Consider the following 16,999-nt stretch of genomic DNA (forward strand, 5'->3'; position numbering starts at 1 on the left):
ATAGTTATCATCTAGTGAAACAGTATATGGGTTAGGGTTAGTACGGGGCACCGTGAGAGGCTATTTTGGTCTAATTAGATAATTGCTCCAACTTTGTTTTTTTCTCCGCAACCAGCCACTGCAGTACCCTAACACACTGTTACTCTGCATGACTCAACGGCCTGCTAGAAATCATTTATGTTTCCTGTCTACCCCTCAGAGTCTAAAACACTATTCACACAATGCTATGCTAGACCTGGAAAAGGGTTCACTATGTGTTTACACAGACAGCCCAATTATTTGGACCAATCAGATCAGCTCCGAAAAAGAGCTGATGTGAAAGGATCTGATGTGATTGGTCAAAAGACCAATTAGTGGAAAAAATATCAGCATTGGGCTGCCTGTGTTAACACAACCTATTACCTATGTGAAAAGTCACTTTTTTTCTGGCTAGACTGCAGGAAATGGCCAGTGTTGCAGGTATATTTTGGACTCTGTTGCTTGTGTATTGACAACTGAATTCTTCTGACCGTGAGAATGTGTATATGCCTCTGTGTGTGCACGCTTCCATATGCGTATTATTGGGGTTTACCGAGCTGTTGTGCTTCTCTATGATTGACGAGTGGTCATCAGAGCATCAAGTGTGAGGGGTTTGCATTTAAATTCAGACCCAGTTGAAGGTCGGGAGTCCTAAGCTCCCTCCTGGGACCCTAAAACGCCTCCCACCGCACCTGGAACACATTATACCATGTAGAACCATGTGGTTGGCACATGAACTCTTAGAGGCAGGAGCTGTGTGTGCGCGTGTGTGAGTGCCTGCATGCGTGTATGTATACATGTGCCTTTGCGTGTGTGGAGCTGACATTCCCATATTACAGTCATTAGCTGAGGGAGCCCCCCCTCCCCTGTGGTTGTGATGCCCCCTTGGTTTTTTCTAAGACTATGTGATACCTTACTGGCTGCCTGGAGGGGAATGGCTCATAAGATTAGCAGACAAACGTAACAGGTTTTTAACTGAGATACTGTCTCGGGTTTGTTACCCCCTAAAAGCAGTAGGACTTTTTTTCACCCCCAGTCCAGAGCCCCCAGTCCCTAGCCCCAGTCCTTAGTCCCCAGTCCCTAGCCCCCAGTCCTTAGCCTCTAGTGCCTAGTCTCTAGCCTGTAGCCCCTAGCCCCTAGCCCCAGTCCAGAGCTCTCAGTCCCTAGCCCCAGTCCTTAGTCCCCAGTCCCTAGCCCCCAGTCCTTAGCCTCTAGTGCCTAGTCTCTAGCCTGTAGCTCCTAGCCCCTAGCCCCAGTCCAGAGCCCTCAGTCCCTAGCCCCAGTCCTTAGTCCCCAGTCCCTAGCCCCCAGTCCTTAGCCTCTAGTGCCTAGTCTCTAGCCTGTAGCCTCTAGCCCCTAGCCACCAGTCCTTAGCCCCCAGCCCCTAGCCACCAGTCCTTAGTCCCCAGTCCCTAGCCCCCAGTCCTTAGCCTCTAGTGCCTAGTCTCTAGCCTGTAGCCCCTAGCCCCTAGCCCCAGTCCAGAGCCCTCAGTCCCTAGCCCCAGTCCTTAGTCCCCAGTCCCTAGCCCCCAGTCCTTAGCCTCTAGTGCCTAGTCTCTAGCCTGTAGCCTCTAGCCCCTAGCCACCAGTCCTTAGCCCCCAGCCCCTAGCCACCAGCCCCTAGCCCCCACACAGCCCCCAGTCCCTAGCCCCTAGTCCCTAGCTTTTATTCCCTAGCCCCCAATCTCTAGCCCATAGTCCCTAGCCGTCAAGTAGATCTGAAAGGATTGGATATGTTTAAGCAATATAGTAATTGCCTCACATTGCCTTCTGATTGGCTGAGTGTAATTTCCGCCATATTGCTTTCACTTATCCAATCGTATCAGCTCTACAAGTGTCTCCCTAGGGAGTAGTCTAGGGCTGGGTTTGGAAATGGGAGACCTCTATACTTGAATAGACTAAACTCTTAGAAGAAAAGTTGCTATCTAGAACCTAAAAGGGTTCTTCAGCTCTTACCATAGGAGAACCCTTTTGAATAAGCCTTTTTGGTTCCAGGTTAGAACCCTTTTGGGTTCCATGTAGAACCCTTTCCACAGAGGGTTCTACATGAAACCCAAAAGCGTTCTACCTGGAACCAAAAAGGGTTCTCCTATGGGGACAGCCTAAGAAGCATTTTGGAACCATTTTTTTCAAAGAGTATAGCATAGATTAAAGACTATGACCAAGCTCTGTCGACCTTCCCTTTTGGTTACATTTGGAGGTTAGGCTGGTGATGCCAGGAATTCCACTGGAGAATTGAAGACGGCTTAATTTTTCTCCAGTTTCCTTTGTCTCTCCTCCCCTCTCTCTCATTCTCTCTTTGAGTGCTTGGTGGAAAATCACAGTCATTTGAGATTCAGGCAGCTCTAGCTACATACTCTCTCTCACACCATCTCACCATGCTCAGGCTAGCAGAGAGAACTGCGTTGGGGGGAAAGTCACCCAACCACCCAACCTGAGTCGTTAAATCTCAAAACACATTTACTTCCTGTCACATGTATACCAACCCTACTAGCCTGTCAGCCAGTCTGCTACCAATGCTGCACAGTAACTGATTTCCATTTCATTTTTAACATCTTGACTCACTCCAAATTGGTAGCATGGAGAAAGAAAAAGTTCCACACAGCCTAAGGTTGACACGTCCATCCATGAACCTGTTGAATTGGACGTCCCCAGTGTGGTGCAGCTCAGCGCCCAGACCATGTCTGTGTCCCAAATGGCATGCTATTCCCTATATATGTCACGGATTTCTGAAGGACCGGACCAAAACGCAGCGTGTTTGTAGTTCCACATCTTTTTATTAATTGTGAAACTAAATGCAATACACCAACCACTTTAAATAACAAAGCAACAAAGCCGTAATGCAGAGAAGGCAAACACTACTCACAAACTAACAACCCACACATGGAAAACAGGCTAAATAAGTATGGCTTCCAATCAGAGACAACGATAGACAGCTGCCTCTGTTTGGAAACCATACCTGGCCAACGCATAGAAAAGGAAAACATAGAAATAGAAATATAGAAACCCCACAATGAAACAGAAACCCAAAAACACACCCAAAACAGCCCCCTGTCACGCCCTGACCACTCTACTATGGAAAATGACCTCTTACAAGGGTCAGGACGTGACAATATAGTGCATTAGTTCTGATCAAAATGTGTAGGGAATATGGTGTCATTTGGGATGCATCCTATAAAGCTGTTTATTAAATTTGTATTTATTAACCTCCCAGCCAGTGGAATCGCGTGGCGCGAAATACAAATACCTCATAAATGCTATAACTTCAATTTCTCAAACATATGACTATTTTACACCATTTTAAAGACAAGACTCTCGTTAATCTAACCACACTGTCCCATTTCAAAAAGGCTTTACAGCGAAAGCAAAACATTAGATTATGTCAGGAGAGTACCCTGCCAAAAATAATCACACAGCCATTTTCAAAGCAAGCCTATATGTCACAAAAACCAAAACCACAACTAAATGCAGCACTAACCTTTGATGATCTTCATCAGATGACACTCCTAGGACATTATGTTATACAATACATGCATGTTTTGTTCAATCAAGTTCATATTTATATCAAAAACCAGCTTTTTACATTAGCATGTGATGTTCAGAACTAGCATACCTACCGCAAACCTCCGGTGAATTTACTTAATTACTCACGATTAACGTTCACAAAATACATAACAATTATTTTAAGAATTATAGATACAGAACTCCTTTATGCAATCGCGGTGTCAGATTTTAAAATAGCTTTTCGGCGAAAGCACATTTTGCAATATTCTGAGTAGATAGCCCGGCCATCACGGCTAGCTAATTTGACACCCACCAAGTTTGGCCCTCACCAAACTCAGATTTACTATAAGAAAAATTGGATTACCTTTGCTGTTCTTCGTCATAATGCACTCCCAGGACTTCTACTTCAACAACAAATGTTGTTTTGGTTCGAAATAATCCATAGTTATATTGAAATAGCGGCGTTTTGTTCGTGCGTTCAGGTAACTATCCGAAGGGTGACGCGCGAGCGCATTTCATGACAAAAAAATTCAAAATATTATATTACCGTACTTCGAAGCATGTCAAACGCTGTTTAAAATAAATTTGTATGCGATTTTTCTCGTAAAATAGCGATAACATTCCAACCGAGCGACGTTGTATTCGTTCAAAGAGAGAAAGAAAAACATGGAGAATTCACATGAACGCACATCTCCAGTGTCACTGTTCTCAGCCGGACCACTCACAAAAACTCCTGCTGTTTTTCGCCTAGAGACTGGAGAGATGTCATTCCACATTCTGGCGCCTTCTGAGAGCCAATGGAAGCCTTAGAAAATGTCACGTTACAGCAGAGATGCTGTATTTTTGATAGAGATGCCAATGAAGGAGAACAAATTGTCAGACAGGGCACTTCCTGTATGGAATCTTCTCAGGTTTTGGCCTGCCATATGAGTTCTGTTATACTCACAGACACCATTCAAACAGTTTTAGAAACTTTAGAGTATTTTCTATCCAAATCTACTATTTATATGCATATTCTCGTTTCTGGGCAAGAGAAGTAACCAGTTTAAATCGGGTACGTTTTTTATCCGGCCGTGCAAATACTGCCCCCTAGCCCCAACAGGTTTTAAGGATCCCCATTAATGGCTGCCAAGGCAGCAGCTAATCTTCCTGGGGTCCAGCAACATTAACACAGGGCATTTGGAAAGTATTCAGACCCCTTCACCTTTTACACATTTTGTTACGTTACAGCCTTATTCTAATGTGACAGTACAGCTTCCGTCTCTATCCTCGCCCCTACCTGGGCTCGAACCAGGGACTCTCTGCACACATAGACAACAGCCACCCTCGAAGCATCGTTACCCATCGCTCCACAAAAGCCGCGGCCCTTGAAGAAAAAGGGGAACAACTACTTCAAGGTCTCAGAGCGAGTGACGTCACCGATCGAAACGCTATTAGCGCACACCCTGCTAACTAGCTAGCCATTTCACACCGGTTACACAACATGGATTGAATAAAAAAAATGCATCAATTTACACACAATACCCCATAATGACAAAGCGAAAACAGGTTTAAATTTTTTTTTGCAAATGTATAAAAAATAAAAACAGAAATACCTTATTTACATAAGTATTCAGATCCTTTGCTATGAGACTCAAAATTGAGCTCAGGTGCATCCTGTTTCCATTGATCATCCTTGAGATATTTCTACAACTTGATTGGAGTCCACCTGTGGTAAATTCAATTGATTGGACATGATTTGGAAAGGAACACACCGGTCTATATAGGGTCCCACAGTTGACAGTGCATGTCAAAGCAAAAACCAAGCCATGAGGTCGAAGGAATTGTCTGTAGAGCTCAGAGATAGAATTGTGACAAGGCACAGATCTGGGGAAGGGTACCAAGACATTTCTGCATTGAAGGTCCCCAAGAACACAGTGGCCTCTATCATTCTTAAATGGAAGAAGTTTGGAACCACCAAGACTCTTCCTAGAGCTGGCTACACGGCTAAACTGAGCAATTGGGGGAGAAGGGCCTTGGTCAGGGAGGTGACAAAGAACCCGATGGTCACTCTGACAGAGCTCCAGAGTTCCTCTGTGGAGATGGGAAAAGCTTCCAGAAGGACAACCATCTCTGCAGCACTCCAACAATCAGGCCTTTATGCTAGAGTGGCCAGATGGAAGCCACTCCTCAGTAAAAGGCACAAACTCCAGACAGCCCGTTTGGAGTTTGCCAAAACACACCTAAATGACTCTCAGACCATGAGAAGCCTGAAGGGTCACATCTGGAGGTAACCTGGCACTATCCCTACGGTGAAGCATGGTGGTGGCAGCGTCATGCTGTGGGGATGTTTTTCAGAGGAAGGGACTGGATCGAGGGAAAGATTAACAGAGCAAAGTACAGAGAGATCCTTGATGAAAATCTGCACTAGAGCGCTCAGGACCTCAGATTGGGGCAAAGGTTGACCTTCCAACAGGACAACGACCCTAAGCACACAGCCAAGACAACACAGAAGTGGCTTCGAGACAAGTCTCTGAATGTCCTTGAATGGCCCAGCCAGAGCACAGACTTGAACCCGATCGAATATCTCTGGAGAGACCTGAAAGTAGCTGTGCAGCGACACTCCCCATCAAACCAGACAGAGCTTGAGAGGATCTGCAGAGAAGAATGGGAGAAACTCCCCAAATACAGGTGTCCAAGCTTGAAGCGTCATACCCAAGAAGACTCCAGGCTGTAATCGCTGCTAAAGGTGCTTCAACAATGTAATGAGGGTCTGAATACTTATGTAAATGTGATATTTCAGTTTTTATTCTAAAAACCTGTTTTTACTTTGTCCTTATGGGGTATTGTGTGTAGATTGATGAGGGAAAAAGACAATTTAATCCATTTTAGAATAAGACTGTAAAGTAACAAAATGTGGAAAAAGTGAAGGGGTCTGAATACTTTCCAAATGCACCGTATACAATAACAATTACATGACATTACATTTCATAACACTTTTCACAACACATTAAGTGCGTTCCCTCAGGCCACTACTCAACTAACACATATATACAATACAAAATACATGTGTACGTGTGTGTAGAGCGTGTCTTATCATGTGTATGTGTGTCTATGCCTGTGTGTGTGTGTGTCTCTTCATGGTCCCCGCTGTTCCATAAGGTGAATTTTTATCTGTTTTGTATATCTGATTCTACTGCTTGCATCAGTTACCTGATTTTGAATAGAGATCCATGTAGTCATGGCTCTATGCAGTCTGTTCTTGACTTGGGGATTGTGAAGTGATCTCTGGTGGCATGTCTTGTGGGGTATGCATGGGTGTCCGAGCTGTATGCTAGTAGTTTAAACAGACACCTCCGTGCATTCAGCATGTCAACACTTTTTATATAAACAAGTACTGAAGTTTACATAAGAAGTCAATCTCTCCTCCACTTTGAGCCATGAGAGATTTACATGCATATTATTAATGTTAGCTCTCCATGTACATTTAAGGGCCAGCCATGTTGCCCTGTTCTGAGCCAATTGTCATTTTCAGAGGTCCCTCTTTGTGGCACCTGACCACACCACTGAACAGTAGTCCAGGATCGACAAAACTAGGGCCTGTAGGACCTGCCTTGTTGATAGTGTCGTTAAAAAGGCAGAGCAGCGCTTATTATGGACAGACTTCTCCTCAACCTAGCTACTGTTGTATCAACATGTTTTTACCATGACAGTTTACAATCCAGGGTTACTCCATTCAGTTTAGTTACCTCAACTTGCTCAATTTCCACATTATTTATTACAAGATTTAGTTGAGCTTTAGGGTTTAGTGAGTGATTTGTCCCAAATACAATGCTATTAGTTTTTGAAATATTTAGGACTAACTTATTCCTTGCCACCCATTCTGAAACCAACTGCAGCTCTTTGTTTAGTGTTGCATTGATTTCACTTGCTTTAGTAGCTGACGTGTATAGTGTTGAGTCATCCGCATACATTGACACTCTGGCTTTACTCAAAGCCAGTGGCATGTTATTAGTTAAGATTGAAAAAAGTAAGGGGCCTAAACAGCTGCCCTGGGGAATTCCTGATTCTACCTGGATTATGTTGGAGAGGCTTCCATTAAAGAACACTTTCTGTGTTCTGTTAGACAGGTAACTGTTTATCCCCAATATAGCATGGTTTGTAAAGCCATAACACACGTTTTTCCATCAGCAGACTATGATCAATAATGTCAAAATCCGCACTGAAGTCTAACAAAACGTCTCCCACAATCTTTTTATCATCAATTCCTCTATACCTAAATGACTGTCCATCAGCCCTTTTCTTTTGAGTCTGCTGTGTAAGAAAGAAAGGGAGTCATGGTGGAAGAGAACTGGAAGCGTGATGGAAGGAGAAGAGGAGGTAGAGTGGGGTTAGAGCGGCTAGGCCTGCCCATGACATAGCTTCAGCATGAGTGCATGCTTCCTGGCTGGTGTCCAAAATGAAACTGTGGCTGCATCTGGTTCTAATCCCCTGCTCTCGTTCTCCTCCGCTCCGCCCTCTCCCACATACAAAGACAAACAGAGACAATTCCAACTGCAACAGATGACGTGGAAACAGAGGGATTCATCTGCACAAACTGATTTTGAGGCTGTAAATCACAAACTTATTACAACTGGATAATTTCTGCTAATTAGTCTATTCTGTCCTAACATGATAACTTCTACATTTTACATTTACATTTTAGTCATTTAGCAGACGCTCTTATCCAGAGCGACTTACAGTAGCGACTTTCTATAGTTCACATTGAAATTACAAAGGTATGACCACTGTCTTCCAACATGCAGTCATTCCCAAAACCCTGAATTCATATGACAACTTTTTAACTGTGTTTTCATAAGGAAGACTTTCAATATGTTGAGTGAATACTTTCCTAAATATCTAAACAGATTTAAACTTCTCTTTTCTCTCTTGTGCCTATTTTGAGTGCACCTCAAGTCCCCAGGAATGATCAGTCTTAAGGGATTGAGGGGGGCTCCCAGCAATAACGACATGTGTTGGAACACCTTGGTGGTCCTGCTGGGTTTACATGACAAGGGGATAGGCATAGGCTTGTCTCTCTCTCTCATATACCAAATCAAAGAGAAGTACTCATTCTTCCCAGGCTTAGGGTGTGTTCTCCGCACATCACCCAGTTTTAGATTGTAGACCAGATGGATCCAGAGCCAGTCACAATGCAGAGGTGGAGCTTGTGTTAAATAGGTTCTCTTTTCCCCTTTTTCTTTGTCAAACGTTGGTGAATGAACATAGATGTCTTCCACGTGTGCATTACTGTAGGACTGTAGGACGTGTAAAAGACTGCACTTTCTTTTTCTGCATTGTGTCCCGCCAGACCAAACCAAGCAAAGTTAACTCCTGACTAACTCAACCAGCTGTTTGTGAAATCATGTAGAGTATCAGTTTTAGTGAAGGGGTTAGGACGACATCTTAAATGGCAAACAGGATGGTCATAATTGAACACCATGGGTTCTATCTGTCATTGTTTCATACATTAAACTTGGGATACATCTGTTATCCCTAAATTCGAGTTCAGAAATAAATTGACATGTGTTGGATCATCCTACAATACGACCATGGAGGAAGAAGAGAGTTAGAAGTTGGATGGTAACCTATGGAAACACAGCTGGCATGATAATAAAGGATGTATCTGTGGCATCATGTGATTGAGGGGGATAGAGACAGATACTGAGAGCACAATACTCATTTGCTATCATACTGTAATCATTGCTCTTTATCTCCAGGGTGGGGTCTGTCTGCTGTCTCAGACAATCTGAACCAGACTATTTTGTAACATATATTTAACTGTTATTAAACCAAACCATTTTTTATCTATTATTTAATCAGGAAGTCTCCTGAAGGGGGGAAGGGAGAGCAGAGGTTAACGGGGTGGAGAATAGGATCCAGCTGCTTCAGGTCATGGAGAGAGGGAGAAGGAGACAGAGAGAAGGAGACAGGCAGAAGGAGACAGAGAGAAGGAGACAGGCAGAAGGAGAGAGACAGAGAGAGACAGAGAGAAGGAGAGAGACAGAGAGAAGGAGAGAGAGAGAAGGAGACAGAGAGAAGGAGACAGGCAGAAGGAGAGAGACAGAGAGAGACAGAGAGAAGGAGAGAGAGAAGGAGAGAGACAGAGAGAAGGAAAGAGAGAGAAGGAGAGAGAGAAGGAGAGAGACAGAGAGAGACAGAGGAGTGTGGAGAGAAGAGGACAGGCCCTGACTGGTGCTGCTGCAGCCTGGAGAGAGACACACATTACACTTTCTCTCTCACTTTCTCACTTCTCCCTCTCTCTTTCTCACTTCTCCCTCTCTCTTTCTCTCTGTCTGTCTCTTTCTGCTTCCCTCTGTTCAACTCAGTTTTTTTTCTCTCTATCCCTCTCTCTCTCTTTATCATAACCTCACTCCTAGTTTTTTATGACCTTTTTGCAGAATTACTTTCTTTCAAACATGGAAATTGTATAATTGCTGAACTATACATTTCAATTGAAGATTGCAGTAGGTGTCAAATGAATATTGGAGGGTCCTTCTGAAATGTGAGACATTTGAGTGAGGTATACCATTCCTGGTTATGGTTCAATATTAAAACACGACATTCAGAGGGATCCTTAACTACACTAATTACTTTAAAGCACCGCATCCATATTTGAATCCTTAGAGGGACTGTTAATTAACATGGACTTCCTACCTACATGTTGACTTAAAACAACGTGTGGTCTATCCATTACCTACCCTAGCACAGCGAGGGCAGTGTGAAATTGGAAATATTTTCTTCAGGCCAATTTCCACTCGTAACTGTACATCAGGACCAAGTGTTAGCACATACCTTGACTTCACCTGTAAAATTCTACTTTTTCCTTTGCATGTTAAATTCTACTTTTTCCTTTGCATGTTAAATTCGACTTTTTCCTTTGCATGTTAAATTCTACTTTTTCCTTTGCATGTTAAATTCTACTTTTTCCTTTGAATGTTAAATTCTACTTTTTCCTTTCCGTGTTAAATTCTACTTTTTCCTTTGCAAGTTAAATTCTACTTTTTCCTTTGCATATTAAATTCAACTTTTTCCTTTGTGTGTTAAATTCTACTTTTTCTCAGAGTCCCCAGTCTTATTTAGGCCTTAGTTTTTTTTTTATACTGAAAGTAGTATTTCAGTGTAAATAATACCATAGAGACCCAACCTCAGAATCCTCTGAGATTAGTAAAAGTACGGTGCTCACTTAAAATGCTAGACTATTATTATAGACCATGGTTCCACATGCAGAGTAATACTTTTAATTCGGAATTGCCTCTGGCTCCCAAACTATTTCATCTCTTTATTCAATTAGAAGACTTGGAGAGAAGCTTTGAAACTGAGGCTCTTTTGCATATAAAAGTAGTTCCTGTCAGGCTGCTCTCTTTTATGAAAAGAATGGTACAGGTATAAAAACTGTCCACTTTGATCTAACATCACTTAAAAATATAGTGCAATCACTGCTCTGTCTCTAAACCTCTCTTTCTCGCTACCCTAGGAGGCCCACAACTCCATTTTGATATCTGAACATTTTCGGTGACCCCACCCATTTTTTATTTGGAGCTATGGCAGTCAATTGAAAAACATTCTAAAAGAATTTCTGATTGTCTTCTCAACTCACCATCACATGCTTTTAATGTGAGGCTATGACAGTCAACTGCAAATGAGTCTGACATAATGTCTCTTATCTCACCAACACTAATGAGATGGGCGGGTTTGATCCATGTCGCGTCGGAGCTTCTCAAAGTCAGGGGGCGTCGTCGAGGACAGTTGCACATCTCATCTCTGCTGTCACATCCAACCTGGATCTATATTTGGTTTTAATGCAGACGAGAGCACTGAATCCAGCTTCACACAGATATGTGCTGGCAAAGGGTAGCCTACCATTCGTTTTATGGTGCTTTCAAGACAACTGGGAACTCAGGGAAATATGAGGTCAAATCATGATGTCAGTGGTCTTCAGGTCAGAAAGTCGGAGATCTAGAAAGAGGCCCGAGTTGGAATTCCGAGTTGGATGATCGTTCGAAAAGATTTTTCCCAATCAGAGCTCGTTTCTTTCCAAGTTCCCAGTTGTCTTGAACACACTGAAGTTGAAGATTTCCGTGTTCCCAATTGTTTTGAACGTAACATTAATGCTCAGAGGGAGATGGCAAGGTATTATTCAGGAACCAAAACTCCTTCGTAGTGACCCGTGAATGTGCTGTCTGCAGCATTCGGTCACATGGCAGCTCGATCAGCTGTTCGATTTTACATACAACATGTCCACTGAGCCAAGATCCCGGTCAAATGGATTGGGATGTAGGTCCCAAAGTGCTCTTCCAAGCGTTGGAAGTGAGCAGTCATCACTAGTGTGGAACACTTGCTGATGCTCGTTTCTATTATTCTGCTTTTCATTACACAGAAAGTCAACCAAGTCAGTTTTTTCCCCACGTAGTTTTGTGAACAGGCGGAGCACAGTGGATGTGGTTTGATGTAGTTTACAATCGAAGTTACCTGCTGCAGTATATCTCTGAGTTCTGTGCTCAGCTCTTTTGTCGCCAGTTGTTCTCGGTGTATCATACAATGTGTCCATATGGCAGAGGGAGACACATTCAGAACTAGATTGCAGAGGCCTGCCCGCTATCCCGCCATAGATAGAACCCCATCTGTGCAAAAGCCCACCATTCGATCCCATATGGAATCTGTTTTTTGTCAATATAGCCTATGCCATTTCATGCTCGGGAATCATGAGACAGAACAATATGTTCTTGTGAATAACATCCATCCCCCAACATGTATAGCGAACAAAAGTCAATGCATGGGCATCTCAGTCCTCAAAACTAACGTCCATTTGGAGAACATAAGCTGGGGAGTTTTTGAGTTGTTCAGTCAGAGTTTCCTCTTGATTGCTAGGAATAGCATACATTCTTTATTTAACAGTGTTATCTGACAATGGTATTGATGTGAGTTTCTCTGCCTCGCCACATATTATTTTCACCATATCAATTGCGTCCGGTAATATCAAAGTCTCTGCAATAGTGTGTAGTTTCATAGCATAGCGGGCCAAGCCATTCACTGTAGGAATGATTTAAGTGCAAAGGTCAAGTGCGGCCTTTTCCCATGATCTAAGGGTGCTTTCTGGTTGAATTTTATATTTGAATCATTTTAATTTAGATTTTTAACCACCTTACAAGGATTTTGAGATACAAAGATGATATTATAATATTTATATTTTTTGGTATATACAGTGTATATATGTATATATATATCTTTTTTTTCACGACCCCTAGTTTGGGAACCGCTACTCTACCCCTACTTAATTTGTCTCTTTCTCTGCCTCTTTCCAACTCTTTCTCTGTCTCTTTCCAACTCTTTCTCTGCCTCTTTCCAACTCTTTCTCTGTCTCTTTCCAACTCTTTCTCTGTCTCTTTCCAACTCTTTCTCTGTCTCTTTCCAACTCTTTCTCTGTCTCTTCCTTGCCAGCAATCTCTTTCTCATTGTAGGCCTTCATTTGAGATCATTTCAGGCTAGCTGTGGTGAGGCTGTGGCTATGTAGCTGGCCAGTGATGGTTGAGAGATTGAGATGTGCTGTGACTTGCTGCTGCTACGTGAAATAAATGGCCCTGCAGGGTCACTAGTGGGTAGGACCATATTGTTTCAGACTTGACAAAGGTGTCCTTTGGCCAGCTTTGATCTGTTTTTTATATTTTTTTTACCAGATTCAGTGCACTGTAAAACATAACCGTATAAGTCACTAAAAGAACGGAGTAGTGGTTATTTAAACATGAGCAGCAGACATACTAACTTGATTAGTCATGTATGTCAATGAAACTTGAAACAATGACTTACTTCGTAGAGAAAAAATGATAATAGACCGGTTTGTTTGAAATTGTTATGGATTGTCTCTGTCTCCCAGTTTGTAAATACATTATGACATTTAATCAATTATTTTCCTCCATTTTATTCCTCCTTCTCTAGCTGATCTGTTCCTCTGTCCAGAACAAAAGGACTGGGTTGCTTGTTGTTCACCCAGCAGAGTTCAGGAGTGACTACATGTTTTTTCTATTTGATTCATGTCTCTCAAGCCTGGCTAGAACATGCAGGAATTTACTTTATGTGTGATCTCAGGAAAAAAAGAAAAGAAGAGGCAAACACATTGTGGATGTTCAGTTTACAGCACACTGATCCTCTGGTCCACATTTAAACACATTCAGATGTAGGATCTTAATGTGATCGCCCAGGAAAGTAAAAAATTGTAGTGTATTTGAGGTTTAGAAAGACTTCTGAAGTTTGTAATTTGCACTTTGAAATTTCAGACTTGATTTTCCATTCTGAAAAATGTATCAATCCCTACAAAAATGTCCATTGATGATAGTCCACGTAAAAATGAACATTTCCTGTTGCTGCAGGATTATATTCCTGCTGTAGCAAACTGGCTCAAATTAAGATCCTACGTCTACAGTATATACGTGGACAGAGCTTAGAGTTCATAGTACCATTCAGTATCACACACACACATGGGCCCACATGCACACAAGTGCACACACACACAAGCAATCAGGCATATACACACAGTCACACACACACACGCATAACTATGTCATACAATACTTTTTTGAGGACCAACACTAATCCTCTAAGCCTAAAGGTCCTCACCTCTCAGAATGTTAGTTGGCTTACTACTCTTGTGAGGACTTCTGGTTCTCACAAGTATAATAAAACGTGTACACACACACACACAGACACACAGACACACGCACACACACACACACACACACACACACACACACACACACACACACACACACACACACACACACACACACACACACACACACACACACACACACACACACACACACACACACACACACACACACACACACACACACACACACACACACACACACAGGTAAGCCAAAGGAAATGGTTTGGATATCGTTGCTGGTGAGAGGGCCCTGTTGAAGTGTTTGCTCCGGCAGCAAGATAAACCACACTGAGTTGGAATCAGTTTCTGTGTATGTCCCAGAGGTACCAAGATAAACCACACTGAGTTGGAATCAGGACTGTTTCCTCTGTGTGTCCCAGAGGTACCCAGATAAACAGGCTCATATGCTGCCCTTTGGCCAGGAGTTCACTTGGCGCCGCACACTCCCTGTGTTGCCTCGTCTGATCCTCTATGCGTGTGATCAGTTTTTGTACTGTTGAGGGGGTAAAAGGGCCCCTGTGACCACAGACATGGTCCCCTGTAATGCCATGTCTCTCACCCTGGTAATCCTCTCTCTCTTCCACCATGGTCCTCCCTTCCTATCATCCTCTCTTCAACTCTTTCTCACCCTGGTGCCAATTACAGACGGAAATGTTTATAGGTGGGTAGAAGACCTACACTCAAGGCCCAGATGCGAGTTTCGATCAGCTTTCAATTCCTTGTGGACAGACTGAAACCATTTAGTGTCAGACCAATTTGACTGCATATTCAATATAATGGATCGAAGACATGTTAACTCACTTTAGAGAGATAGCAAGAGAGAGACAAATGTATGACCATATTAGAGACACATATTTCCCTCAGATTTCCCAGATCCACAAAGAATTTGAAAGCACAGATCCACAAAGAATCCGGAAAGAAACCCCATTTTGATAAACTCCCATATCTATTGGGTGAAATACCAGTGTGCCATCACAGCAGCAAGATGTGTGACCTGTTGCCACAAGAAAAGGGCAACCAGTGAAGAACAAACACCATTGTAAATACAAGGCATATTTATGTTTATTTATTTTCCCTTTTGTACTTTAACTATTTGCACATTGTGATATAGGAACTTCTGTGAGTGTAATGTTTACTGTACATTTTTATTGTTTATTTCACTTTTGTTTATTATCTACTTCACTTGCTTTGGCAATGTTAACATATGTTTCCCATGCCAATAAAGCCCTTGAATTGAATTGAGAGAACGAGGGAGAAAGTGGGAGAGAGTGAGAGAGAGAGTGAGAGAGTGAGAGAGAGAGAGAGAGAGAGAGAGAGAAAGAGAGAGATAGATGCTGCCAGTTTTCAAGCTCCAAGTGGTCTGAACTCAAAATCCAACCCAGTTCTCCCCAGCAGTCTCAAAGGTCTGGGTCTCCTCCAAGATGTCAGGAATGCTCCCTCCCTATTTCGCTCTCCTGTTCCTCCTGCCTTTCCTCCTTTTCTGTATCTGTCGCGTGTCACTGTATTCCACCATCCGTAGACCACTTCCTCTCTTAACATATTGTCTGCTAATAAAGGTCTGGTACCAAAAATACACTTGAAATTATATGTCTTTACTGCACATGATATTGGTTCCAAAGAATCTCAACTTGTTTTGTATTATACTGTACAGTATAAGATGCCATATTGAAATTCGATCCCATCTTCATTCTTAGCCACTAACCTAGTTTGTGATAATGTATGACACAGAACCTTGAGTATTTTCTGAAGCATGTAACTAATATCATTACACCATTTCCAAAAGTTAATTCACAGAAACATCAACTCCCAATGAGAACCTCTCTCTTCACGTAGACTGGTAGATGACGTGGCTCAGTTAAAAGAAATGTCTATGGCAAGTCGCCCCAAACCATTTCCAAAATGAAAGGGAAAAATCTTAATGACAAGCCAGGCTAGCCAGAGTGGATTGGAACCTGGCATTTCCCTCTCCCTCCACCTCCTCCTCGGGTATTGTGGAAAGTGGTCAGTATTTAGGGAGAGCCTTCTCAAGCCTAGAATAACATAGCATTATAGACCAAGGACGACAGTGGATAGGGTATCTCCATTTATTTCTGTCTGTCTGTCTGTCTGTCTGTCTGTCTGTCTGTCTGTCTGTCTGTCTGTCTGTCTGTCTGTCTGTCTGTCTGTCTGTCTGTCTGTCTGTCTGTCTGTCTGTCTGTCTGTCTGTCTGTCTGTCTGTCTGTCTGTCTGTCTGTCTGTCTGTTTGTCAATGTTATAGGTTTTGCTGTTTATGTGGGTGGACAATAAGGCAAAGAGAGCTCACTCATCACACCTGACACCTCAGCTTTAAAAAAATCATAAGACAACTAAGCATTCTACAGTTTGTGTCTGAGACCTACAGTATACATACGTAGGAAAATAGCAAACCAGCAGCTCTCCAATTCCTATTCTTATTTTTTTCAGGGCCAGATGTGTTTCTACTTCCCTCTTCGCTCCCCCTGCGCAGGCCTCCGTGATTCATTTTCCACAGACATCTGAAAGCCCAAAACAGGCCTTCCCCTTCCCAACTCTCCCTCCCCTCCTTACACCCCCACCCTCAGAGCGATCACTTCCACCACTACTTGACTGTCTCAGTCCACTGCATGTCAGCCTCTGGTGGAAAAAAACAAGCAGGGGAATGGAGAGGAATGGAGAGGAATGGAATCCAGTGACCTGGATGTAAGAGGAGAAGCTCCTGGCTGAAACTGCTCTCATCCCCTCATCCTCTCCTTCCCTCATCCCCCCCATCCTCTCCCTAAATGGTCTCTCCCATTC

This window comes from Salmo salar, chromosome 27 (assembly GCF_965601325.2).
Source record: "Salmo salar chromosome 27, fSalSal1, whole genome shotgun sequence".
Lineage (NCBI taxonomy): Eukaryota > Metazoa > Chordata > Actinopteri > Salmoniformes > Salmonidae > Salmo > Salmo salar.